This window comes from Salarias fasciatus, chromosome 1, assembly GCF_902148845.1.
Source record: "Salarias fasciatus chromosome 1, fSalaFa1.1, whole genome shotgun sequence".
Taxonomy (NCBI): domain Eukaryota; kingdom Metazoa; phylum Chordata; class Actinopteri; order Blenniiformes; family Blenniidae; genus Salarias; species Salarias fasciatus.
Genome location: NC_043745.1, coordinates 8,568,794 through 8,593,740, shown reverse-complemented (window position 1 = coordinate 8,593,740; position 24,947 = coordinate 8,568,794). Strand labels below are relative to the sequence as shown.

Genomic DNA, 24,947 nt, shown 5'->3' with positions numbered 1-24,947 from the left:
CACACAAACCTCCCCGTCCTCCTCTGATCCACCCGAGAGCAGGGACAGCTCAGGGACAGGATTTGGCGCAAGTGCAGGATTTTACTCATATTCGCTGTGTTTTGTGTTGTTCAAAAGGACACGTTGGTAGCTATGTGTTAGCGCTATGATGCTAAGTTGCTACATGCTACTTAGAGCAGGGGAGGAGGGGGTGTGGATCACGCATGCGCAGCATTTCAAAAAGGACTAACAGTCACTGGATTTCTCTCTCCGTGGAAAATTCTCTATACAACCTTTAAGAACTCTGTACACTAAACAAATATTTTTAAATTTTTAAATGTTAAAAGTTGCATTTTTTTTTTTAATTAGAGCTCATATGTGAAATGATTGAGGTTTTTGATCAAGTATCTCAATAGCATTTTTATAGACCAGCTTAATTGGTTCAAGTGCAGTAATATCAGCAAAGAACCAGACTTTGAAACAGTATTTATATGGGAGAATATCACGCAGTTGAGGAGGGATTTGGCTGGCTCTGTTGTTATAAATGGCCGAATTTTTAAAAAAAAAGTTTTTTTCGGTTAAATCTGATCGTATTTATTGACATTTTAATCTGCTTTTTGAATGTGAGATTGGAGTCTTAGACAAACCCAAAGTATTTAAATTGAGTCACTAGATACAACTCTTCTCTATGCATAAATTAACTCTGGTCTCCTGGAATGTGTGTGGCACCCGCTCACAGGCAAAAAGAACTAAAATTCTAGACCATCTTTCAAAATTAAAAGCAGATATTTGTCTCCTACAAGAAACTCACCTACAAAAATCTGAAGAAAAATTGCTTACTGGCACAAACTTCAGTCAAGTTTATTCTGCCTCCTATAACAGCAGACAAAGAGGAGTCTTTATACTTATTCATAAAAGGCTATTCTTTACTTTAAATGATAAAGTAGTTGATTCAGAGGGCCGATACATTATTGTTCAGGCAACTATATTTAATAAAGAATATACTATTGGGAACTTGTACGCCCCTAACAATGATGATCCAGCTTTCTTTCATTCATTTTTCTCTCAACTATCTGAGTTAACAACAAATTCAACTGTTATCATAGGAGGAGATTTTAACACAGTTCTAAATCCATCAGTAGATCGTTCCAATAACACGTCACATCAAAGGCGATCACAATCAGCCAAAGTAATAGAGGAATACATGGATGAATTTGGCCTCGGCGACAGCTGGAGACTCAAAAACCCAACTAAAAAGGAATTTACTTTCTTCTCCTCAGTGCACTGATCATTTTCAAGAATTGATTTTTTTCTTACAAATAACTCCATTGCAAAGAAAATTTTTGCAAGAATACATCCGATTATCATCAGCGACCATGCACCAGTCTCCCTCTCCTTACAAACGGATCTCACTTTTAAACCACCTCCGACATGGCGGTTTAATATATCTTTGTTAAAAGATGCAGAATTTGATAAAATCATAAGGAGAGAATGGGTGGACTATCTGGAGATGAATGACTCTTCAAACTGATCCCCATCTCTACTCTGGGAAGCAGGCAAAGCAGTAATTAGAGGTAAAATTATATCATACTCATCTTATAAAAAGAAACAAGATCAAAAATTGGAAAAGGATTTGGAAGATAAAATTAAACAACTAACTGATGAATATACAACAAACCAAAATAATCAAATATGGACTGAATTACAAAATACAACTAGATGATATGTTATCTAAAAGGTCCGAGTTCATAATACAACAACTGAGATATGACAACTTTGAGCACAATAATAAATCAGGTAAATTTCTTGCAAACCAACTACAACGCAATCGGGAAAGATCTCTTATAACAGCCATTAAAGGGACTAATGGTGAGCATACGCAATCACCAGAAGAAATTAATAATATTTTTTATACTTATTATCATGACCTATACTCAGAAAATAACAAACCTAACCCTGAGTATATTGAGGCATTTCTCAATGGTTTAAATATGCCTCAGTTATCCACTGAACATAAAGATATCTTAGAGGCTCCATTGTCTATAAATGTGCTGTACAAGGCTCTGGACAGTATGCCTAATGGCAAGGAACCAGGCCCGGATGGCTTCCCGGCTGAATTTCTGAAGCATTTCTGGTTGATGCTTGCTCCATTGTTTTTTAGATTAATAACAGAAATTAAAACCACTGGGCTTATACGGCCCACAGGATATTGGGATCCAAGGAATTCGCTGTGGGGCGACAGAACACCAAATTAATTTATACGCAGATGATATATTACTTTATTTAGAAGACCCCGCTCCCTCACTAAGGGAAGTATTTAACTTAATAACTAAATTTTCACACTTGTCAGATTATTCCATTAATTGGACAAAATCAACATTACTCCCAATCACAGAAAACTCATGGAATCTTGCAGATCAGGATCCACACTATTCTTTCTCTACAGGTAACTTAAAATATCTAGGCATAAAAATTTCACCAAAACTATCTGAATTAACTCATTTAAACTTCACTCCTCTGTTGGATAGCATCAGTAGTGACCTACAGCGCTGTAATAATCTCCCTTTATCTCTCATGGGACGAATAGCTACCATTAAAATGAAAATCCTACCAAAAATTAATTACTTCTTTTCAATGATTCCATTTAAACCGACGGCCAACTGGTTCCGGTTATTGGACTCGGCCATTACAAAATTTTACTGGAACAATAAAAAAGCTAAAATCAGCCTATCTACTCTCCAGACAAGTAAATCCAAAGGAGGTCTCGAGGCACCAAATTTTATTATTATCTATCCAACCAGTTACAGTATTTGATTTCATGGGCTCAACCGCACGGGGGTGCCAACTGTTGGTTAGAAATAGAACAGAAGGATTGCAACAGCCTCAGACTTTCAGACATACCCTTTATTACAACATCCATCAAACGTCACAACTGTTTTAAAAACCCAAGGATTTCCTCAACTTTAACCGCTTGGTGGAAGGCACTAGAAATTACAAATTTCAAATTGGAGCCTTGTGGGTTATCTCCCATCTGGCATAACCCTGATTTTCAGGTTAACAATCATCCGCTTTATCTAAATATGTGGGAGCAGAATGGGATTACTCACCTTCACCACCTCTTTTCAGATAATACGTTCATGTCATATGCAAACCTTTCAAAAATATTAAATCAAAAACAGGAATTTTCTACACTACCTGCAAGTTAAAAATATGGTTAAAACAAAAATCCCAACACTTGAAGGCACGCTCCAGCCACCTACATTACCCAAAGATACTATAAAAATCTCTCAGGCAACTAAAACCCTCTCTAAAATATATAAGCTACTTTCAAACATGGATACAATACATATACCGACCTCTAAATGGGAGACAGATTTGTCTATAATTCCGGAACCAGATTTTTGGACTGAAACTTGTGTCAATACATTTAAAATGACAAAACACACAAACCTACAACTAGGCCTGGGCGATTATATGATCGTGATTGGTGATCGCGATTAATTTCCAGTCGATCACGGTGATCAGCTGTGAGCACATTTAGGCTGAATCCCATTTCACCCCTTAGCCCTTCCCCTTGGCCCTTCCCCTTAGCCCTCCGCCTATGAAACGGAGTGCTAAGGGGTAGGGGAGAAAGTCAACCCCTCCGAATTGGGACACCCCTCCGACAATCGCGTACGTCATCAGTAGTCGCCGCTGCCGATGACGTAGGCAGATGCGACAATTATCTGCCGAAGAAGAATGTTTTTCTTACATTTTAAAACTTTATTAATTGACAAAATACTGACATTTATGAACGTCTTTCGTTGCGGACGCCGCCATCTTGCCGATCTTGGAAGGCTTTCTGAGAAATCTGTCATCCAGTGGCGATGGTGGCGAGGGGCGCTTGTTTTGTTCGCCTGGACCGTGGGGTTAGTTCACTTCCGCATTGGCGGGGGCGCTCGTTTCCCACCCGCGCATTCCAGGCGGGCCGTGTTGAAGAAACCAGTTTATTGAAAATAATCGTCTATCTGTTGTGTTTGGAATGCGCCTGGAATGCGCGGGTGTGGAAACGATCACTCCAGTCAATGCGGAAGTGAATTAACCCCGCCCGCCAGGCATGATCTAGGCTGAAAGAACAAGCGCCCCTCGCCATCGGCCGATACCCCTCCGTTTGGAGTGTGCCTCTCGAGAATCTCCTTTTGGAGGGGTGACTGGCCCTCTTTCTTGGCCCTACCCCTCCGTCATAATGACAATTGGGACACTCCTACCCCTCCACGTGAACGCGCAAAACGAGGGGTAGGGCCAAGGGGAAGGGCTAAGGGGTGAAATGGGATTCAGCCTTACTCGATCAGACATGGCAGAAATGTGCGTGACACAGTCGACTTTTTCCTGCTCAATGTCCTCCTGCAAGTTGTCTGAGAAGTAAACAGAGATGGAGCTGAACGTGGAGCAGCGAAGCAGATGAAGTCAGCCATGTATTGGCGTTATCCTCTGAAGATGAGGCTGCTGCTGACAGGACAGGCTGCTCCACCCGCACCGCTGCTAGCTCACCGCTGCTAGCACACCGATCCGCAAAGAATCTGGTCTTTTGAGTCCAGGAACTACTTGTGATACAGTTTAACTAACAATCGTTCAGTTCTTCTCTTTTACTGAAAATGACGGTGCATCGCATCATTGAACATGTCACCACTTCTTGCCGCTAACGCTCTGTTTCTAACAACATGCAGAGAGAGCCTGCAGCAGCTGCAGCGCCGGTCTTCTTCTGTGGTGTCTGTGTAAAATAAGGTTGAACATGCAAACAGCACACCTAGTGGCATGAAGTGCAATTGTAGTCATGGCGTCACCTGTGGCTGTGGTCTGAATGAGGATCTCCCTGGGGTTATTCCAAATGTTTCAGAAACCGGAATATTTATCTTAACACGAATATTGACTGCACGTAAACGTAGCCAGTGCTGTCTTTTCAGGCCACTGCACCATACGAGCAACATTGTAAGAGGAGAAAAATGATTAATTTTGTCTATTTTTTATATTATTGTAGTTTTGCACCGTTACATTTTAAATCTAATCTGTCCAATCTAGATTATTTAAATTTTGTACATTTGATGCAAGCATTAATGATGGCAGCAGCATATTTAACTTGAAAATAATGTTTACATTCTAAAGCACCTTCATTATCCCCAGGCGGTTTCTTTAGTTTTTTAATCTTTTATAGCAACAAAAATCCTCAGGGCTGTAAACTGTCACACTTTAACTAACGATCGTTCAGTTCTTCTCTTTTACTGAAAAAACGGTGCATCACAGGATTTTATTGTCTTGGTGCTAGATTTTTTTTCCCATTTACTGCACTGTTAAGTGAGATTGTTCTTATATTTTTCTATGTTTATATTATTTAATTTGCATTGCTATTTGCTTGGTTTGTTAATAAAATGTTAAACTATTCTATAGTTCTAGTTTTCAGTGCAGATGTTTTAAAATTGGTTTAAAAACAATATAGCATATCGTGATTTTAATCGAGATTGAATGATATGAAAAAAAAAATCGTGATCATTTTTTTTTGCCATATCGCCCAGCCCTACCTACAACTCGTTCAATATAAAATCCTTCACAGAATACATATTACTCAATACAGGATGAAGAAAATGGGACTCTCAGATTCAGATATTTGTCTCCAGTGCTCCCAGAACACTGCCGACACCTATTTACATGCTTTGTGGTTGTGTACTCCCGTTAGAAATTTCTGGACTAACGTCCTAGAAAAGCTTTCCGAGATCCTGGGCTGCAGGTTTTCTTCATCCCCAAGTCTGTTTACTCGGAGACTTAACAACAATTGACTTGCCATGTAAACAATCTTAATCCATACTAGTATCCCTCGCAATCGCCAAAAAAACGAAAAATAAGCAGACTCTGAACATCAATCTTTGGTTGAACCTTCTGGTAAATCATATTTCAATGGAGAAAATTTCTGCTTCAAATAAAAATCAGTTGTCAAATTTTATACAAACATGGTCACCATATATTAACTCCCTTAACTTAAACTTAGTAAACTGACTCGGCGCGTTAGAGGGAGTCACCACATTACTCTAAATTATATTGCTGCTTACGTTCTTGGAATGGTGTAATTAACTTTTGTCTTTACCCAGGAACTCAGCTGCTGTCGGCGGGACTGAGCGGGGCGCATCAGAAACACCTTACAATCTTTAACTCCGTAGGATTTACTTTCTATTTACATGAATGGTTAATTTGACGCCAATTTATGCCTGGTTAACTTCCTAGGGTTGGCCTTGCCCCGTGGGTCTCTGCTGGGTCGCGTATGCATCTCGGGCGTCTCTCGGTCCCTGTGGGGGTACTGTGCTCGCGTGTCGCTTGAGGGGTTCGGGGCGGTGCTGTCTCGGCACGGCCTGCGACTCTTTGGCTGGCGGTTGCGGGTCCGATCTGTTGGGCCTCTGGGCGCCCCGTGCCCCCCCCCCCCCCCTGCCCTCCCCCTCCTGCTCCACCCCCCCTTCCCCGGCCTCACTCCTCCTGTCTCCCGCCGCTCCCTGTCCCCTGTCCCCTCTCCCTTGCGCCCCTCCCTCCTCCTCCCCCCCTCGCCTCGTGTTCCGCCGCCTTTCCTCTCCTCCCTTCCCCTCCCCTCCTTCCCTCGCCTGCTGCCCTCATCCCCGGGGTGGGGCGGGCCAGGGTGCGGGGCAGGTGCGCTCCTCCCCCTGCCTGGCTGGGTGGGGCCCCGCTGGTCACTCCTCCCAATTCATTTCGCTAGCTTCGCACAACATACTTTGTATATAGGCACCTAGGGCACACAACACATTCCTTGGGGGGGCGGGAAGTCTACCAGCCTTGCTCCACAAGTCCCCTCCAATTTTAACGCACTACACTACCTGGGGGGTGTGTGGGGTGGGGAGCCATCAGATGGGGTGGACCCCAGTACAATGCTGCGCCCCCCCCCCTGCGTTCCCGCCCCGCAGCTCCCTCCCCCAATTTGAATGCACTACATACTCATTCTATGCTTGGGGTTGTAGGGGGACTGGAGTAGGGGGCTCGATGCCCTCTGCTCTGTCTCACCTGCTCCCAATTTTATTGCACTACACACACTGGTATATACACCTGGGTGGACCACATTCATGGTGTTGGGTTAACGTTCGCCAGTCGGTGAGCTGGCAAACTCAGTAATAGGGTTATTTCACAATAGATCTATTGGCGTGGCTTCCGGGGCTTCTCCCTGCCGGGTCAGGGGGTCTGGGTTGCCGTGCCTTTCCTGGCGCTCCTCCCTCTTCTCCCCTCCCCTGATACATCATCGTTCAGTTGGGGGCGGGCTGGTGGACTGGGTTGTGGGGGATGACGGTGGGCGATCGGGTGGTTGCGGGGGTGGTATGGTTGTGGGCCTGTGGGGTGCTGTGTAGGCCCGCTATGGCCCGTTCTGCTGTGCAGGCCTTGGAGCATTGGCCGTGCCGGGGGGATGGGTCGTCCCGGACTCCTGGGCTGGCTCGCTGGCTGGTGGCCCCCGCGGGACGGCTGCGCGGACTTCGCAGGGCTGGAGAGGCTCCCTGCTTTGGTGGAGGTTTTCATACATGCCAGATCCACCACACCAGCATCTACCAAAACTCAGTAGATTCGCTCCCTCGGTTGCTGAGTCAGTGGAGATTGCTGGATTAGTGTTTGTTGGATCTTACTCTGCTTCATCTCAGATTCAGATTCAGATTCAGATTCAGAAAACTTTATTGATCCCAAAGGGCAATTTGTTTGCAGCACATCTCGAGTCGTTTCACATATAAATACAACATGAGACAGTTCAGTTTAACCACAAGTGGAACTCAGGTTGAACAATATTAAAACAAGCAATACAATAACAATTTAGGAGCTGGAATTCAATAATTTGATTGCAGAAGGCACAAAAGAGTTTGAAAAACGGTTAGTTTTCCTAGCTGGAGCAAAATACCGGCGTCCAGAAGGCATCAAGATAAACTCTGGAGTCAGAGGATGAAGAGGCTGAGCCAAGATGCTGTGTGCTTTACTCAGCACCTGCTGCTCCCACAGAGAATGCAAGTCCCTCAGTTTAACACCTGTGATTTTAGAGCAGGTCTTGACAATGTTCTGCAGTTTGTTTTTGTCCCTCACAGACAAGGATTGAAACCAACAGATAAAAGAAAATGTGAGTAAACTCTCAATAAACGAGCAGTAAAAATTATTTAAAAGAGTTTTGTTCACATTAAAAGAGTTCAACCTTCTTAACAAGTAGGTACGCTGCTGCCCACGTTTGACAATGTGCTCAGTGTTCATGTCAAATCTTAATTTGTCATCCATCACCGTGCCCAGATATTTATAACTATTGACAATTTCCACGTTTTCTCCATGGATGACACTGACACTGTGGGAGGAAGTCCGTCTAAAATCAATGACCATATCCTTAGTTTTTAAAACATTTAAGTCAAGGTAATTTTCCTCGCACCACTTTACAAAATGGCCTAAAGCAGGACCATGATTTCCCTCCTTTCGTGACAGTAGAGAAACCAGAACTGTGTCGTCTGAAAATTTAATCAGAAATCTGTTCTCCTCAGCGGATCTGCAGTTATTGGTGTAGAGAATAAACAGAAGAGGAGACAGGACACAGCCTTGAGGAGACCCCGTGTTGGAGGTGGTGGGAGGAGACAAGCAACCATTGACCAGAACACGCTGGACCCGATCAGTGAGAAAATCTAAGATCAATGACAACAATTGGTCCGGAAGGTTAAAATCTGAAGCCAACCTTTGAATCAAAATGTGAGGCTGCATTTTATTAAAAGCAGAAGAGAAGTCTGCAAATAAGAGTCTGACATGGGCCCCTGCGTTTTCAAGGTGCTTGTAGATAGTGTTAAGTAAGAAAAGCTTTGCGTCCTCCACCCCTTTATTTGATTGATAAGCGAATTGCAGTGGATCTAGTCTCCCTGCTGTAAAGGGCAATATGTGGGCTTTTAATATTTGCTCAAAGCATTTCATGACGAGTGACGTGAGTGCGACTGGTCTGAATTCATTCAGCTCTCTTGACTTGTTGGATTTTGGAAGAGGAATTACTGTTGAGGTCTTCCATAGAGAGGGAATTTTACAGCGATCCATACAAGACTGGAACAGTCTGGAGAACACACCACTGAGCTGTGTGGCACAGTGGTGCAGCGTACGACCACAGATGGCATCAGGGCCCCTCGCCTTCCCTGTTTTGACCTTCTTAAAGAGGGCAGTGACGTGACTCTCAGAAATTACAATCTCACTTACAGGCTTGAGAGTATTCCTGCAATCTGACACATTTTCCTCCACATCAACTCTTTCAAACCGAGTGAAAAAAGAATTAAAAGCACTTGGCAGTTCAAAATCAGACACACCATTAATTGTGACAGGCTTCCTGTCCTCCTTTTGGTGGCTACCAGAGGCCATGTTTTTAATCCCACGCCAAGCTGCTCTGATATCACCACTGGTGTACTGGGCCTCAACTTTCTCTTTGTACTTAAGTCTGGCCTTTCTAAGTTCTCCTTTCACTTCTCTGGAGATTTCTTTCTTCTCCCATTGATCACCAGTGCAATAAATCAATTTCTTCTTATTGATAACTGATTTGAGCTCTTTAGTTACCCATGGCTTGTTATTTGGATAAATAACAACCTTTTTTGACGGGATAACTGAATCCACACAAAACGTGACATAAGAAGAGATAGAGTCACACATTTCATTAATATCCTCAGAAGAATCAAAGAAGCAGTCCCAGTCTGTGCATTCAAACGAAGCTTGAAGAGTAGAAATGCTGTCCTCAGACCAACATTTCACAGTCTTTTCCTCGCGTGGCAAGCGCCTGAACACAGGGACGTACCGCGGCATGAGGTAAACACAGTTATGATACGATGATCCAAGTGGAGGAAGCGGCATTGACTTGTACGCTCCATTCACACTGCCATAGCACAGATCTATGGTCGTGTTCCTCTGTGTTGTGGCACAGGTGACATATTGTTCATAAGTCTTCAGAGTGTCTCCCATACGACAGTGATTAAAGTCCCCCAGGATAAATTTTGGGGCGTCAGGGCAGATACTGTCAAGCCGGTGCGTGACGTCACCGATCAGCTGTGCAGCGGCTGCAGCGTCTGCACGCGGGTGCACGTACACAATGGTGAAAAATAATTGTTGAAACTCTATACTTTCTTTGGTCTCCTGACAGCTTCCTGATTGGCCTGGTTGGGGTTCTGTAGTATCTGGTGTTTGGGAAGGTCTTGGATTTATAACTGCCTTCAAAGTGTGAACCACAGAGCACAAATAAATCTAATGCACCCTTCTCTCAGAACACTGTGTATGCCTCTCTTTTTTTTTGTCCTGTGTTTGTTTAATGTCTCACTTGGGTGTGCACAGCCCTCAATGGCATAACGTAGGATTCAGCCTGAGATGCTACTAATAGTTCACTTGCCATGAGGGCAGGTGATGGTCACAGTCACAAATAAGAAAAAAAAAAAATGTATGCAGCTTGAACAGTGACATCATGGTTGGTTGATGTCGCTGTAAGGGCAGATATGCAGACAAAAAAAATTTAAATAAAAAAAAAAAAAACAAGTTCTGTTGAATTAAAAAAAAACTATTTTGCATCAAATGTGTGTATTCATCTTCATACATACATTTGCTGAAACAAGTTTGTTATGAATCAACCAATAAATCACAGTCTCTGCGTTTATGTATCATAACATTAAGATCATACATTTTCAATTGTTTTGATTGTATTCCAGTAGATTATGAAGTATTGAGGGTTATAAATCAACTCATTTTAACATGGATGAGCTGTACTAGATCCACAAGATGGAGCTGCAGAGGCCTTCTCTCCAACTTCACTGTAAAATACTACAAGGCCTAGTTTTCTCTTTCTTCATGCTATTAGAGTTGGATCATTGTCAGACAGTCCTTTAGGGGTGCTCCATAAGGTCACTCTGAGGCCTCGCTGAGACATAAAGCTAGGGATGAGCCGAATACTCGTTTTAAACGAGTACTCGTTACGGATAATGCATTTTTTCCGAATCCGAGTACAGCCCGAGCATTGTCAGTCATTATTCGTCCTCGTGCTGATGGGAAATCCTCATTGGTCCTTCATTCTGCTCCGTGCTCCACCGAGACAACAGGATCGTTGTCAGAGAAGCCAATCGGAGCTGATAAATTAAAAATGCGGTATTTTATTTCTTTGTAGTGTGCATTGTGCCTGAGGAAAACCTTATAAGGTTGAAACGTCGGGCGATTGTGCATGCTCGGGGGGGTTTTTTTCGGCGGTTTTTAAGTTTCGTTTTCCCTCGCGGTTTTTTTCCCCTTATTTCTCTTCTTTTTCATAATAATTTGGGCTTGCGCTCCACTGGGAGGCTGTGATCTGTGGGAGAGAGATGATAACTGGACCGAGGTCCACGTCCTGGACATGTCCGTGGCACTGCAGCCGCGGACATGTCCAGGAAGCTCAGCAGGGGCGTATGAGAGGTTTCCCTGGATGCCAGGGAGATTCCGGTGGGGATCATGGGGGGAGGCATTCATTCAATAAAAATATTCATGATCTGACTCAATAAAAAAATACTTGTTCTGTAAATAGTTCCTTTGCTATTGAGACTAAAAATATTCAAATTTTATTTCTGAGGCTTTTGTGTGAATAAATAATAATTTATATAACTTTAAAAATATTCATGTTCTGACTAAAATAAAAAAAAAATCTGTACATTGTATCATTGAGACTGTTCTGTAAATAGTTTTCAAATGAAGAATCAATATAGCAACTTCTGAGCAATTCATATCAATTTCAGAATTAAAATAGTGCACCAATTTCTGCCCCTGCCCGTTTCCAGTTAAACCACGCCCACTTCCGGTTTAGACCACGCCCCCTCCGAGTACAGATACGGATACAGATAATTTGGATGGGTAAACAGATACAGATACAGATAATAGTGTACTCGCTCATCCCTACATAAAGCCTTTTCTGACCTTTGACCTCTGTTGCTCTATTGCTCGTATGTGACGTCTACAGCAGATACAGACCTGAAACTTGAACTGTAAGGCCTCTGGGAGCTATAAAATCACGAGCTCTTGGATTTTTTTCACAAGCTCCTCCCAAACAGGAAGTAGCTTCAGGAAGGAGGAGGGGCTTCCAAATTCTACGTATGACTTTTTGGCAGAGGTGTGAACACATCCCACAAATCTCAGCTTATTTGGAGTAAATCTGACCTAGGGCTGTCGCGATTGAGAAATTTCCCCTGCGATATGTCAGGGCGGCTCAACATCGCGATTTGCAATATAAACGCACCATCTTTTCTCTTTTTTTTCCCTCTCTATTTAGCAAATTCGTTTGTTGAACAGCTGTCAAAATCTCATGATTAAATTCCCGTGACGTAGCTGCTGCAGTACAGAGCCTGTCAACGTTTTTTTTTTTTCAACTTTTGTTGAAATGAGCCCCGTGGCTCTGCGTGGCAGGAGGCGGCGGCAGCTGCAGCTTCACAGCCGGATGTTAAGGCCCGGTCACACCGCCCGAACTTTGCTGGAGCGTGCCTGGAGCGGTGAAAAAAATTCATCACCGTTCACCACCGTTTAACAGAAGTTGGCCTCCGTTAAAGCAACGTCGTATACGCTCGGCCACTGCTGGTGTTACCGGAGGGGCCCTCCTACCGCTCCGAAAGTTTTGAGCTGCACAAAATATTCTGAGCGGTGAGGAGCATTGAATTTTCCGCCCCGGCAGCGTTCACCCCCGCTCCACCAACGCCCAGTCCAAGTTTGGCACCGCTAGACGCAAGTTCGTGGACGCTCGGGTCCGCCAGGCCAACGCAATCTTGAACTAAATATAAATATAAATATAAATAAATATAAATGAAAAAGTATAACAGTATTTTTTCACAGTTGTTAACACTAGAACAGCCAAGACGTTCTGACAGACCGTTTGGGTTTTTATAATTCTAATAAATCTGTTAAAAATAATTCCCCTGTCCTCTAATTCTTTGACTTTTCCTAAATATGTGTCTTGCATGTTTTTCTGAAGCAAACAAGGTTTCTGAAGCAAATAAGGTCTTAACAATGACACACATAATATTACAAAGCATTCATACCTCCAAAAGATAAAAAAGACGCACTTCGCCTTGCTTGTTTCTGCTATTGATTTGCTTTGGTTCATATGCGCGCATCTGAACACGGAGCGAGCTCTGACAGCAGACAATCAGACAGATGGCCAAAAATATCAACCAAATCCCCCCAAAAAAAGACAATAAAAAGAGGCATAAGAGATATAATGTGGAAGAAGCGGAGACGTGTCGGACATCAGCGATCTTGACTGGAGTGAAGAGGATGAACGTTCTGAATCAGAGTCAGAACAGCCATGGGCCAAAAGGCGAAAACAATGTAATCCTGATGCCCCAAAAATACCCGACCGACCTCCGGCTGCTGTACAGTCCAGCGCAGAACCTGCAGTGGCGCATGGAAGTGCTCGCGCGTCACCTCCAGGTATAGAGAATTACTGGAGGCTGCTGTCAGTTTACAACTACATAATAATAACATAAAATGGTGTAAAAAAAAAAATAAACGAATGTAATAAAATTAAACACAACAGCGAACACGGTAGTTGACAGCAGGAGCACTGCAGCTTCTCCAGAGGTGCCAATTACAGATTCGGGTAAAATATTATATCCTCCATCAAAGTACAGCAAACCATGTATTTTTCGTTTCCAAAAATTAATTTTATAACGAACACATTTTCTGAATAAATACCTTTGTCCTGTCGAGCCTGCAGTCCCAGAATCAAATGAGCAGGGTGAGGACGGACCGTGTGCAGGTGTCCGTCCTGGTGCGCAGCCGGGGAGACTTATTTTACTAATTTTAATATTTTCTTGATTATTATTGACAGTTAATAATACAACTATTTTGTGTGTGTTGGTGTGTGTGTGCGTGTTTATCAGGGAAACGAGTGTGCGGAGTGTGAGAGGTACGCTGCGCAAATGCGCACTGTAAAAAGTTAAATACATTTTAAAACCTGATTTGAGGCATTAATAAAGCAGATATGCTCAAAACTTTTGGAGCAGTGGGAGGGCCCCTCCGGTAACATCAGCGGTGGTCGAGCGTTTACGGCGTTGCTTTAACGAAGGCCAACTTCTGTTAAACGGTGGTGAACGGTTATGAGCGGTGATGGATTTTTTCACCGCTCCAGGGACGCTCCAGCACAGTTCGGGCGTGTGACCGGGCCTGTAGCAAGCTAGGTGAGCCCTTAAATTCGTTAATGCTCCCAAATGGGCGAAGTAACGGTTTGTTTTTTTTTGCTACCAGTGTAAGCGCCATTGTTCCCTGCTCAACGTGGTTGTGGCAATGCGGTGTTGGCGATGGCCCATCATGCACCGCGGTGGGCTACGTGACATCGCGATATTTCATTTTTGCAATGACCGCGACAGCCCTAATCTGGCCAAATGATGATGCTTAATTGACTGTTTAAACTGGACATTGCGGCGCCCCGTACGGACAGCAGAAAGGACTTAGTGGAGTCAAACCAACACAGATGTGATCCTGAGGGAAGACAGAACAACATACTAACATTTCAGCTTCCTAAGTTGAATGGAAGCAACTTTATCAGTTGATGACACTGGGGGGAATCATAGTCTGTGACCTTTACCCTCTCAGAGCTTTTGAGAGCAGTCGGAATCAAATCAGAGGCCTGAGCGCTGTTTCAGACAAACCCCAACTCTAATGAGCAGCTCCTCAAAGCCTGGCAAAGTGTTCACCTCAACTCCCCTCTTACAATTTCAATTTTCTGGGTAGAAAGGCAACATTTTATATGACAACCTGGATTTGATCCTCCAGACAGCTCACAGAGGCTGTGAGAGAAAGGGAAAATTTTAGTCAGAGCGGTCATTTGACAATTCACAGTAGAATTCACACAGACGAGAAGCCTTAGGGCCTGTCCCATTTTTCTCACTTCCACTCGTTTTAGACCCTAGCACTCGGTTTTGCGCGTTCACGTGTAAGGGTAGTGTGTCCCAATACTTTTAAGACCTAGGGGGAAGTGCCCTCCAATCCTTAAAATGATCCCTTCAGACGGAGGGCGGTAAGGAGCTGACTTGGAGTGAAGTGACTCCCCAGAATCCTTTGCAAACTCATTCAGCAACAAAAAAAATGGCGTCCGGTTGTGGGAAAGAACTCCACAAATGTAAGTATATTTTTACAATTAATCTCGCGTTTTAAAAAAACATATCTCGGGATTTCTTAGTTAGACATAATTACGATAGAATTCTGTATCGTCGTGTTAAAACATAAACATTGCAAAATCGCTATTTTTCACAGTGCACAAATCTACCAAGAGAGACTGAAACCCGTTTTTTTTCTAAAAAACAAAGTACTCTGATTATGCATGACATATTTTAAGAAAATTACCATTTATCCCCATTTCTGAGTCATGTGTTTACCTCAGCGTGCATAAAAAGAAGCATAGCCGGAATAACGTTATGCATAATTGTCATCGTGTTTCTATACCGCACACTGTTTCGTCCTGCAATATTCACAAGGATAGAATGCATTTATGTTACATCAAAACTGACCTCAAAACATTGTAAATAACCATCGTTTGCAGTGGAGAGCTGGTTGGTAACCATGGTAACTGTCTAAATGCACATTTTTTCCACTTGTTTCATGAGTAATTCCTGGACCTATCCATTTAAAAAAGAAACTGTCACAAAGTCCAATGCCTTCTCTGTCAGAACGTGTGAAATAAGCTAATAACCTTCTCATAAAGGTGTCCAAATGAGGAGACAATTCAAAAGCATGTATGATGCTGGCCAATAGAAGGCTCTTATAGCCATAAGAATGTCAGCTTTGTGCATCCAGTCTATCAAATAATTATTGGCCCTAGCTCTCCAACTGACATAGAATTGGTGAGCAACTTGTGCCTAAAATGTTCATGTGTGCTAATGTTTCAGGAACTGTGGAGCAGACCAAAGCCCTAATTAACTTCAGGGCTGGCAATGAAGAACAGTTTACAAAAAAGAAGTTTACCACAAAGCAACTCTGGGAGTGAGTAGCCTGACCAGCTGTTCATCAAGCATATTCTGATAATGCATTAACCCAAACTAATGTATGTCACCGCTTGTTATAGGACAGCAGTCAAAGAGATCGGCCTGGAGGGGAAAATCACAGGCCAACAGGCAGCGAAGAAGTGGGAAAATTTGAAAATGAAGTATAAGGTAATTAAAGAACCCATGTTATCATCTACACATATTTTATTATCGAGATCTTGTTTCAAAGAAATAGGTAATCAATTACTGTTTTATGTTACTGTGTGTGTGGTGGGTTGTTTTTGCAGAACCTGAAAATGCCCAAGACAAGATCAGGTACTGCTGATGGGGAGCAAACAGCGTCCAACTGGAAGTTCTACAAGGACATGCACGCAGTTCTGGGGGGCAGGCCATCAATTGACCCACCAGTATTGGTAGCTTCATTTATCCAACCTGATCCGACAGAATTACTAATGGTAAGTTAACAGGAGCAGTAATTGAACTGACCAATAACTGATTCTTACAATACGCCAGTATATCACAGACCATCAAGTGTATACACAGTTGTTGTTGTGCTGTGACTTAAGCATGCATTGATTGATTTTTTCCCTTCCCCCCAAACTCAAGGCCATTGTTGAACCTCCCATGGAGCGCGGTCCATCTTCCACCACTGCAGCCACACCCCCACCAACACCGATGCCATCCACACCAGCAGGCTCTTCAGCTTCTGCCACACCAGCTCCTCAAGCACCCACCACCCCATCTCCCAGAAAAAGGGCTCGAAAAAATAATAATGCAGTTCTTGAGTTCTTCAAACAAGAATCTCTGAAGGAGTAAAAAAGGCATGAGGAAACTGAGGCCAAAACAGAGAGATTCCTCAGCTTGTTTGAAAAGCTTGTGGAAAAAAATGTCTGAGCAGTGAGATTGTGGTGTTTCCCTGTAAAGGGATCATGTGCAATACGTTTTTTTTTCCTGTTTGTTTTTTACCAGTTTACTTGAAATACTGTTATGCATTTGTTATATTTTCCTATATGTTATTTTTACACTAAAGTCAAATGTAAGTTCATGTTTCTGAATAAAAATACAAATATTTACATAAATCTAAGTGCTTGGTTGTTGTTTTGTTGACCAAACACCATGCCAATTAATACAGAATGTCACATCATTAAAAATCAAACTACCAACATATTGTACAAAATATATAAGTTTAATAAACTGTGGTAGAAATATGAACTACAGCAACAATATACAACATGCACATAACAACAGTCAAGTATGTGCTTGAACTGAACTATTTACAAGTTTTGCCTTTTTTTTTTCTTTTGTTTGCTGTGTGGAGCTTGTGCATTATCACATCTGAAGAGCGAGTCTGTCTCTTGTGGCATTCCCTGGTGTTTCATTTGGGTCAGGGAGTTCTTGTAATGGCAGTTGTGGGACCATGTTGTCCCCTGCCACATCCTCACCAGGTTCCAAGATGTCTCCGTTATCCAAGCAGACATTATGCAGAAAGGCACAGGATGCTATTACTTGGGGTGCAAATGTAGGCCTGACTTCCAGGGCCTTGAAAAGTGTGGACCTCCACCAAGTTTTCATAATGCCAAAGGCTCTTTCTATAATTGAACGCCCCTTTGAATGGTGGTAGTTGAACCTCTGTTGCACTCTGCCATTCACCGGTTACCTGTAGGGAGTGAAGAGACAAATAGGGGTTTCCAAACACGGGTATCCTCCATCACCCAAAATGAAGTACCCACTTGGAGGATACCTTCTTGCAGTGTAAAAAGTGCTGCACTTCAAAATGCGAGTGTCATGAACAGACCCTGGATAGCCCACAAAAATATCAAGGAACTTTCCTGAGGAGTCACAAATTGCTTGCATGTTTATCGAATAGAAACCTTTGTAATTTAAATAGTCCAGTCAATGGAGTGATGGGGGCTTAATCCGAATGTGACAACCATCAATTGCACCTAAAGCTTTATTGAGGATGGGTGTCCCAGAAAGTTGACCAAAACCACGACCCACAGTTTCCAGATTTCCAGGGCTTGGAAAGTATATTGCTCTGTTTAAATTGTCCCAAATAAACTGTGCTACCTTGTGCACAATTCTATGGACGGTGGACCTGGGAACATTAAAAACTCGTGACACCACACGGTAGGACAGACCATGGGCAAGCCAGTAAACATACAGTATATCAGGATTTACAGCTCGTGGCCCCAGCCATGGTCCTGCTCTCTCCTCAGCAGACTCTGCAGGGCATGCATGGCCTTCCGACTCAGATCTGGCTGTCGTCCGTGTAACAGTGAAAAGAGATGCCGTGCTTTCTCAGGATGGACCCCAGTGGCAATCAATTCACACACCAGTGGAGGCGGGCGTCTGCCATGCAAGGCGCTCAATCCATCCACTGGAAGCAGTTTGAGTTTCAGTGTCTCGCCTAAGTATACTTCAGCATACGGATGGGGGACATGCAGAATTGAACCAACAACCTCCCGATTGTAAGACTGGTGGTGGGTCGAAAATGATGGACGCTATTTATGGCCGGTGAGTCAGGGCCGTGACATGGCTCTGCTCAAATCTCTGATGGAGGGGGGATAGTGAGTACTGAACATTACTCTGAACTGTGTTTATAACCTGTGTTCAGGACTGACCCTGGCTTATTTTGTGCCCGAGATGAGCGTGTCAAGCTTTGTCGGGGGTGGGGATGGAGACATCGCAGCACATTGAGTCCCACTGCACACTTTAATTCACTGTTCTTGCATGTGCTCACAAGGGGCTGCAGGAAAATGACTATCCACTCAAAACAGCAACGCAATGTGATTTGAACGCCTAGCATTAACTAAATATTTTTTTAAGCTAAATTACTGTAATTGTAATGATAAATGTAGTAAGTATTCTAGAATTTCTTCAAAAAGTTACGGAAGTAAATGTAACGAAGTCGCCTAAACTGCCTCTGATATGTCAAGTTTTTACACATTCTATATTAGTTCTAAATTAAAAGAAATAGAGCTGTGTCGTCTTAATGAAGTTACCTGGTTAGTATCCGCTGAACTGTTGCTGGAGGTGCTTCGTCCATGAGGAGACAACGAGTACAGTCATTCAAAATGGACTGGCAACGATTGATGAGCAATCTCCAAGAAGAGTTCCTTGGCATTGTGACTTCAGTGATAGAGGGTTCCTCTTCTTTCACTGTTGAACGGCAAGCGTTGGCTGACACAAAACCAAAAGGAAGTCCTTCCTTGAGCTCATCCAATATGTAGGGGATGGCTTGTGGCTACGTCATCATGGCCCAACACGTTACGTAACTTCCGTGTCCAAACCAAAACAGGGTATAATGGTGCAGTTCTTTGTCCCTTGTTGTAATAAACGAAATAATGTTAAAAAAAACAATTCCGTACAACCCACTTCCCCTGGATGAAAACGAGATGATGAGATAGCTAAAAATGATACGGTAAGTTGGACATCAAACCATTAAATGCACAATTAAATGGAGGCTAGCGCTAGCAGCTAACGTTAGCCAGTCGGTATCAGCGTTAAGATATAGCTAGATAGATAGATAGATAGTAGTGATGGGTAGATGAGGCGTCATAAAGCGTTTCGACACATTGCCAAACTGTATTGATACTGTGTTGATACAAACAAAACACCATTTGCATTGTTAACTGAAGCTGATTCGACGACCTAATATAGACAATATCATTCCAAACATTGTCTTTTACATTGTTGTATTTCATACCTTCATTGAAATGTAATATCTGTCTGATATTTTTAGATACAGTAGAAGTGAACATGTGGTAATACGAAAATTTATTTGAACATGTTGTGACTGAGGATGCTTGTTTTTTGTCTGTGATTGTGTATTATTATTATTATTATTATTATTATTATTATTATTATTATTATTATTATTATTATTATGGTACACTTTATTAAAAGTTTTTCCAGCATCATAAACTTCCTGGAAGCATAAAAATGAAATGGAGAATAAATGAATAGGAAATGATTACTAATAAATAAATGAATAAATAAATAAATAAATAAATAAATAAAAGGGTGGGTTGTATAAAGTGACTCACTGAGTTGTTGGCTTTGGAATAAATGTGAATTCTGATAAATTAGGTAGAAACTCTGAGAGAAAGAGGTTAATTAAAGGAAGGAAGGAAATTAAAACTAATTATTTTGGATGTGAGATCTAAATAGTCTTGGGGCTGTTTCATATTTCTGGATGAAATTGTTGATGAACTTCTAAAGATCAGAAATTCTTTAGTCAGAGGCTCACATTGACAGATTCCTTATAAATACAGTTTGGTGTTTCACTGTCAGTTCGAAACAGTCCCTGTATCGGTCACGTGACTCTCTTGAAGCGATACGCGCACCGACACAGGTTTCATTCTCTGAGCTCAACACCTGTTTTGAAGCATCGGTGTTGCTGGACCCATCAATAATAGATGGATAGATAGATATGTCTTTTTATTATCACATACGGGAAATTTCTTTTTCACACTAGTCCATTGTCATGTCTGGATTTCTCCGAGAATTTAGCGCGCATAGCAACCGCTCTGGAAGGAAAAACAAGATTAATTCAAAGATTAATGTCGTTATTTTTTAGTTTGAAGTCACATATGACAATAAAGTCAGATTTGACAAGATTAAAGTCTTTTATATAAATGAAATTATAATTTAGGAGGTCTAAATAATAATGTATGTAATTTATGTTAATTAGAAGATTACAATTACTATTTAAGTCTCTCATTTACAAGATTGGTGTCATTATTTACTAGATTTAAGTAATTATGACAAAATCTAAAATGACATTTAAGATTTTGAATCCAGGTCCATTGCAGTATCTCCTGTACTAACACAAAAGGATTGCAGTATCTGTGCTGCATGTGAAATCATTATACTATATTGAGGGATGCAAAATTAAAAACTCTAGTTTGACTGTATACAGCAAAAGTTTGTTTTATGCTCTTTCTTTTTTTTTCAGCCACAACTACAACTCAAGGGTCTGTGGGTGGCATTTTCCACATGGCAAGCAGCTGGGCGGTCGTGGTTTGCCTGGAACGAAGGAAAGACTTTCCCTGAACAAACTACCCATTCAACCAAACACAAAAAGAAATGCCCCGTGCGACTGTAGAGGAGGAAGAAAGATTTGAACCTGGCCCAAGTGACGTCAACACTGTTCAACACACCCCAAATACTTCTGATGTTTTGGTGCTCCAAATTGAGAATGACATGTTCAGAAAAGAAAATTAAAAAACTGAAGCAAGAACTGAAAAAACAAAATCAAACATTTTCATTTAGTCAAATCACACACCCCTCCCCCCCAGACAGTCAACAATGTTTGCCAGAAGCTGCCAGTCTTCTTTTTAGAGAAACTTTTTTCCATATACGTTTTATTGTCCACATGACGTTTGATATATTAAATGTATTAAAATATATCTTTTCCTTTCTAATCAATTTTTCAAAACTGAAATGTTTAAAAATAAATCTGAGATTCTCTCTTTAAGGTCTATGTCTGTTACAACATTACATTCTCAGTACAATTCAATTTTTTCAAATATCTGAATGCATGATTAGAAGAAGTATTTGAATATTCATTTGGCAGTAAGTGTCAGGGATGCTGAACTACTTAAACACAAATCTTCACACTGGTTATGTGGCTCCCGCTTAATTTATTATGACATAATTTGTTTTATTTTGTTACTGCTTATATTTTTAATAATTAATCACACAACATAAAACAACAGTTTAACTGGTACAAAGGCACAGATAATTATTTAACTTATAAACATGTTATTTCTGGCTGCATATGGATATTTTATCTCAGTGATGCAGTCATTAGACACCATGACATCTGGGGAGCCATCAAGCAGGTTGCTGTCAGAGAGGAACGCTGCTTTTCTTGGGTCGTCACACCAGTGGGCTTCATGTATTCCTCTCAATTCCGAAGTCACGAGCCTGGGGTCAAAAAGATAATTTATTGCACAATGTGTAGGTATTATTCTAATCTGTTATTACAAAATAAAGGGAGAGAAGGAAAGAAATATAGGTTCAACCCTTCAAGATTTGTTTGTTTACACAGGACCCCTTTGTGTTTTTTTTTCTATCACAAGGGCGGGATTTATTTATTGTATCTATGAGAGTTAAAACATTTTCGGTGAAGGAATCTGATTGTAAATACATTTTGAAAATGTGATCTAACTTTTTCAAAGGTAAAAAATTCCCTGTGGGAACATTTACAATCCTTTTGTCCTGTTCTGACTATTCGCAAACTTTAGTTGCTCTGAAAACATGTCAGATAAGTAATTTTTTGAACATTTTCCACCCCCTAAGTCTCCTCATTAAGCTCACCCCTGATCAAAAGTATTTATTTTTTGTTTTTAAATTATGGATTTTAACCCTTCAAATAAGAAATTCATAGGTGACTTAGCTGCAGTGTCTTTGTTGCATTCAAAAAACTGGATTGTGATGGAAATGGCGTAAAGACTAAAAACTCATGCCCAAAAATTAATAATGTATGAAGCCAATGTCTAACTAATTGTTGACATATCCAGGCGTGTGATGGTACATGAAAAATCTCCAGCCTCTGGTCATTTTATACACTGAAGATCTGTCATTTGGGTTTTTTGTTGTTTTTAAAGGTGCATTAAGAAGTTTGCACGTTTTATGCAAAACAGCGCCCCCTGTAGGCCTTGGGCGTAATGCAGTTTAGTGAAAAACTTGTGCCTGTGGCTTGCGTGCACGGAAGAGGGCAACTCCTTCCTCGCTCTTTTAGTAGCGCTCAAGTAAAATGTAAGTTTCTTTTACCTGGTGGAGTCTGTGCTGGAGCTGTGGCAGTGCTAGAAGCCAGTCTTTTCTTACTTTCTGGAAGATCCTGCTCAGTTGTTGCTCACTAAGCATCTGGCGGAGTAATGGTGGACAAAACAAAACCTAACTAAATCAGGCCAGACGGAGCGCGCATTACGTCATTCCTTTCAAATTGTCCCCCAAAAAATTCTGGTGTCGGACCGGCACTGCAACTTTCAAGTGACAATTTAGCACTGTTAGCGCTACTTGTAATGAATATGTCAGGGCACATTGTACATATCATTAAAAATGTGTAACATATTTATGGTGGGAAATAAGTATTTTTAAAGTTGAAAAATTCCTTAATGCACCTTTAAAGGGTTAAAATATTTAATTACATCCAAAAAACAAAAAGGCTCCTTGCTAACATCAACCTCGTATATTCTACGTTTCATTGAAACCGGTACTTTCCCTTTCAGACTTCCATCTGGCAGCACACTAACATTTACAACTCCATTTGAGTTGTAAGAGTTCAGGCTCCTCTTTTCACTGGCTTTGGGAAGTCGGCAAGATACGATCTAACAGTGAAAAAAGTAACCGGTTTTCATACGGCCATTGTTGTTTAGTTAGCAGCAGCTCCGGGTTTGTCACACAAATAACACAATGACGTTACACTAGGATAGCTTCGGATAGCTACATCGATAGGGCATTGCTCATGTCTTGCCTAAGAAGATCCCATTGGCTGCACAACGATACCTTTTACTGGGTGGTCAAACTTCAGGGAAGGAGAATATTAGCATCTTATGGAGCGTGTGGCGGCGCTAGGTGTCCAAAAGCGTCTGGTGGCGCTCGGCGTTCTAGACACCGGTAGGCGTTTCAAGCGCCTGCCGGGCACTGAGCATTTGAGACGCCGGAAGGCATTTCAAAATAAAAGTGCCTGGCGGCGCTCGGCGTTAAAAGCGCTGTTCTTAACAGCGTTTTGTACCAGGCGATGTATGGCACAAACGGCCACCCATACTTTAGGAGCAAGACGCTGGGGCTCCGCGCAGCGCTTTCGCGTCCGGTGGAAATTGGGGGTTAGACGACCTTATCGACTGTAAGAGGCACAGTCAAAAAAAAAAAAAAAAACAATCCAGCTTTTTTTTTTTTTTTTTCTTAAACAGGGCAGTTCTAGCATGTTCCAGGTGAGACAGACGGCAGATGATGTTGGAAAAGAGCACAAATGTCACCAGGTCACCAGATGGATAAATCTGCTTCAACCCATCTGGCTGGAAGAAAAATCACATCAGTAAAAAGAGCTTCAGGCAGAGAAGCCTACAGCATGTTGGCCACGCTGCTCCAGCATGTAATGAATCGTCCTGTTTGTGGTTTACCACCTCCATCTGCTGGGCAGGAGTGTAATTACAACAATAGCATCTCCTTTTCCTCTTTTGATGGTTGACCACATTCAGGCCGACAAACTGACAGATTTTAGACCAGCTCTGTAGAAAACACTAACCTCTTTCCTGATGTTTATCCACCACCACTATATTATTAATACTGACACCCCATGCATAATTCCTGGGGTTTGTTGGTTTACATAGATAAGAATGTTATAATTGACCTGTTTCCTGTGATGGCCTGTGGGTTGACCTGGTGATATTCTGCCTTCCTCTCTTGTTGGCTTGTGTTTCTGTTGCAGGTAGCTGTGGGCGGAGTTACCTGAGAATTGCAATGATGCGGCACCCCTGAGCAGGCTGGGCCCAGGAGGCTTTAAAACTGAGCTGCACTGCATTCTCTCTCTCTTCCCTGACCTGCAGACTGGCATCCTCATTTGGTTATGTATTTTTATGTTACAGCACTCATGCACATTTACTGATTTTCACGTCATGATTTATTTAATGAAACCTTTTGTTAATCACTGCAGATTATGTGTGGTCTCCCTCTTTAGTCACACTGTTGAGCCAGGTTGTGACATTCCTCTCAGATGAGGAACTTGCGGGCTGCTTTTATTTTTTTTTCGGCCATGTGAATGCTGCTCAGTGGGAAAAGGGACTTTCCATTGCACTGTTAGTCCTCATTAGATAAATCAGAAATAAGTAATAACTTACCTTATTGTTAGATGGAAATGTGGTTTCAATTGAAAGCTGGATAAGATTTGTCTTCTGACAGGAAACAAATCCAGGGTTAGCAGTTTATACACTCACCCATATTTACATTCACGGGGTGATTTAGACACCAGTGAAG

General features: G+C 42.0%; 1 long non-coding RNA gene across 1 annotated transcript; it reads right to left on the bottom strand.

Annotated features, from left to right (window-relative positions):
• Positions 1-2,862: 2,862 nt before the first annotated feature.
• LOC115390268 (uncharacterized) lies at positions 2,863-6,409 on the bottom strand. Its single transcript, XR_003931660.1, has 2 exons — positions 5,535-6,409; positions 2,863-3,429 (listed from the first exon to the last, which is right to left on the bottom strand). It is a non-coding gene; the product is annotated as an uncharacterized LOC115390268 (long non-coding RNA).
• Between the last annotated feature and the right edge of the window lie 18,538 nt (positions 6,410-24,947).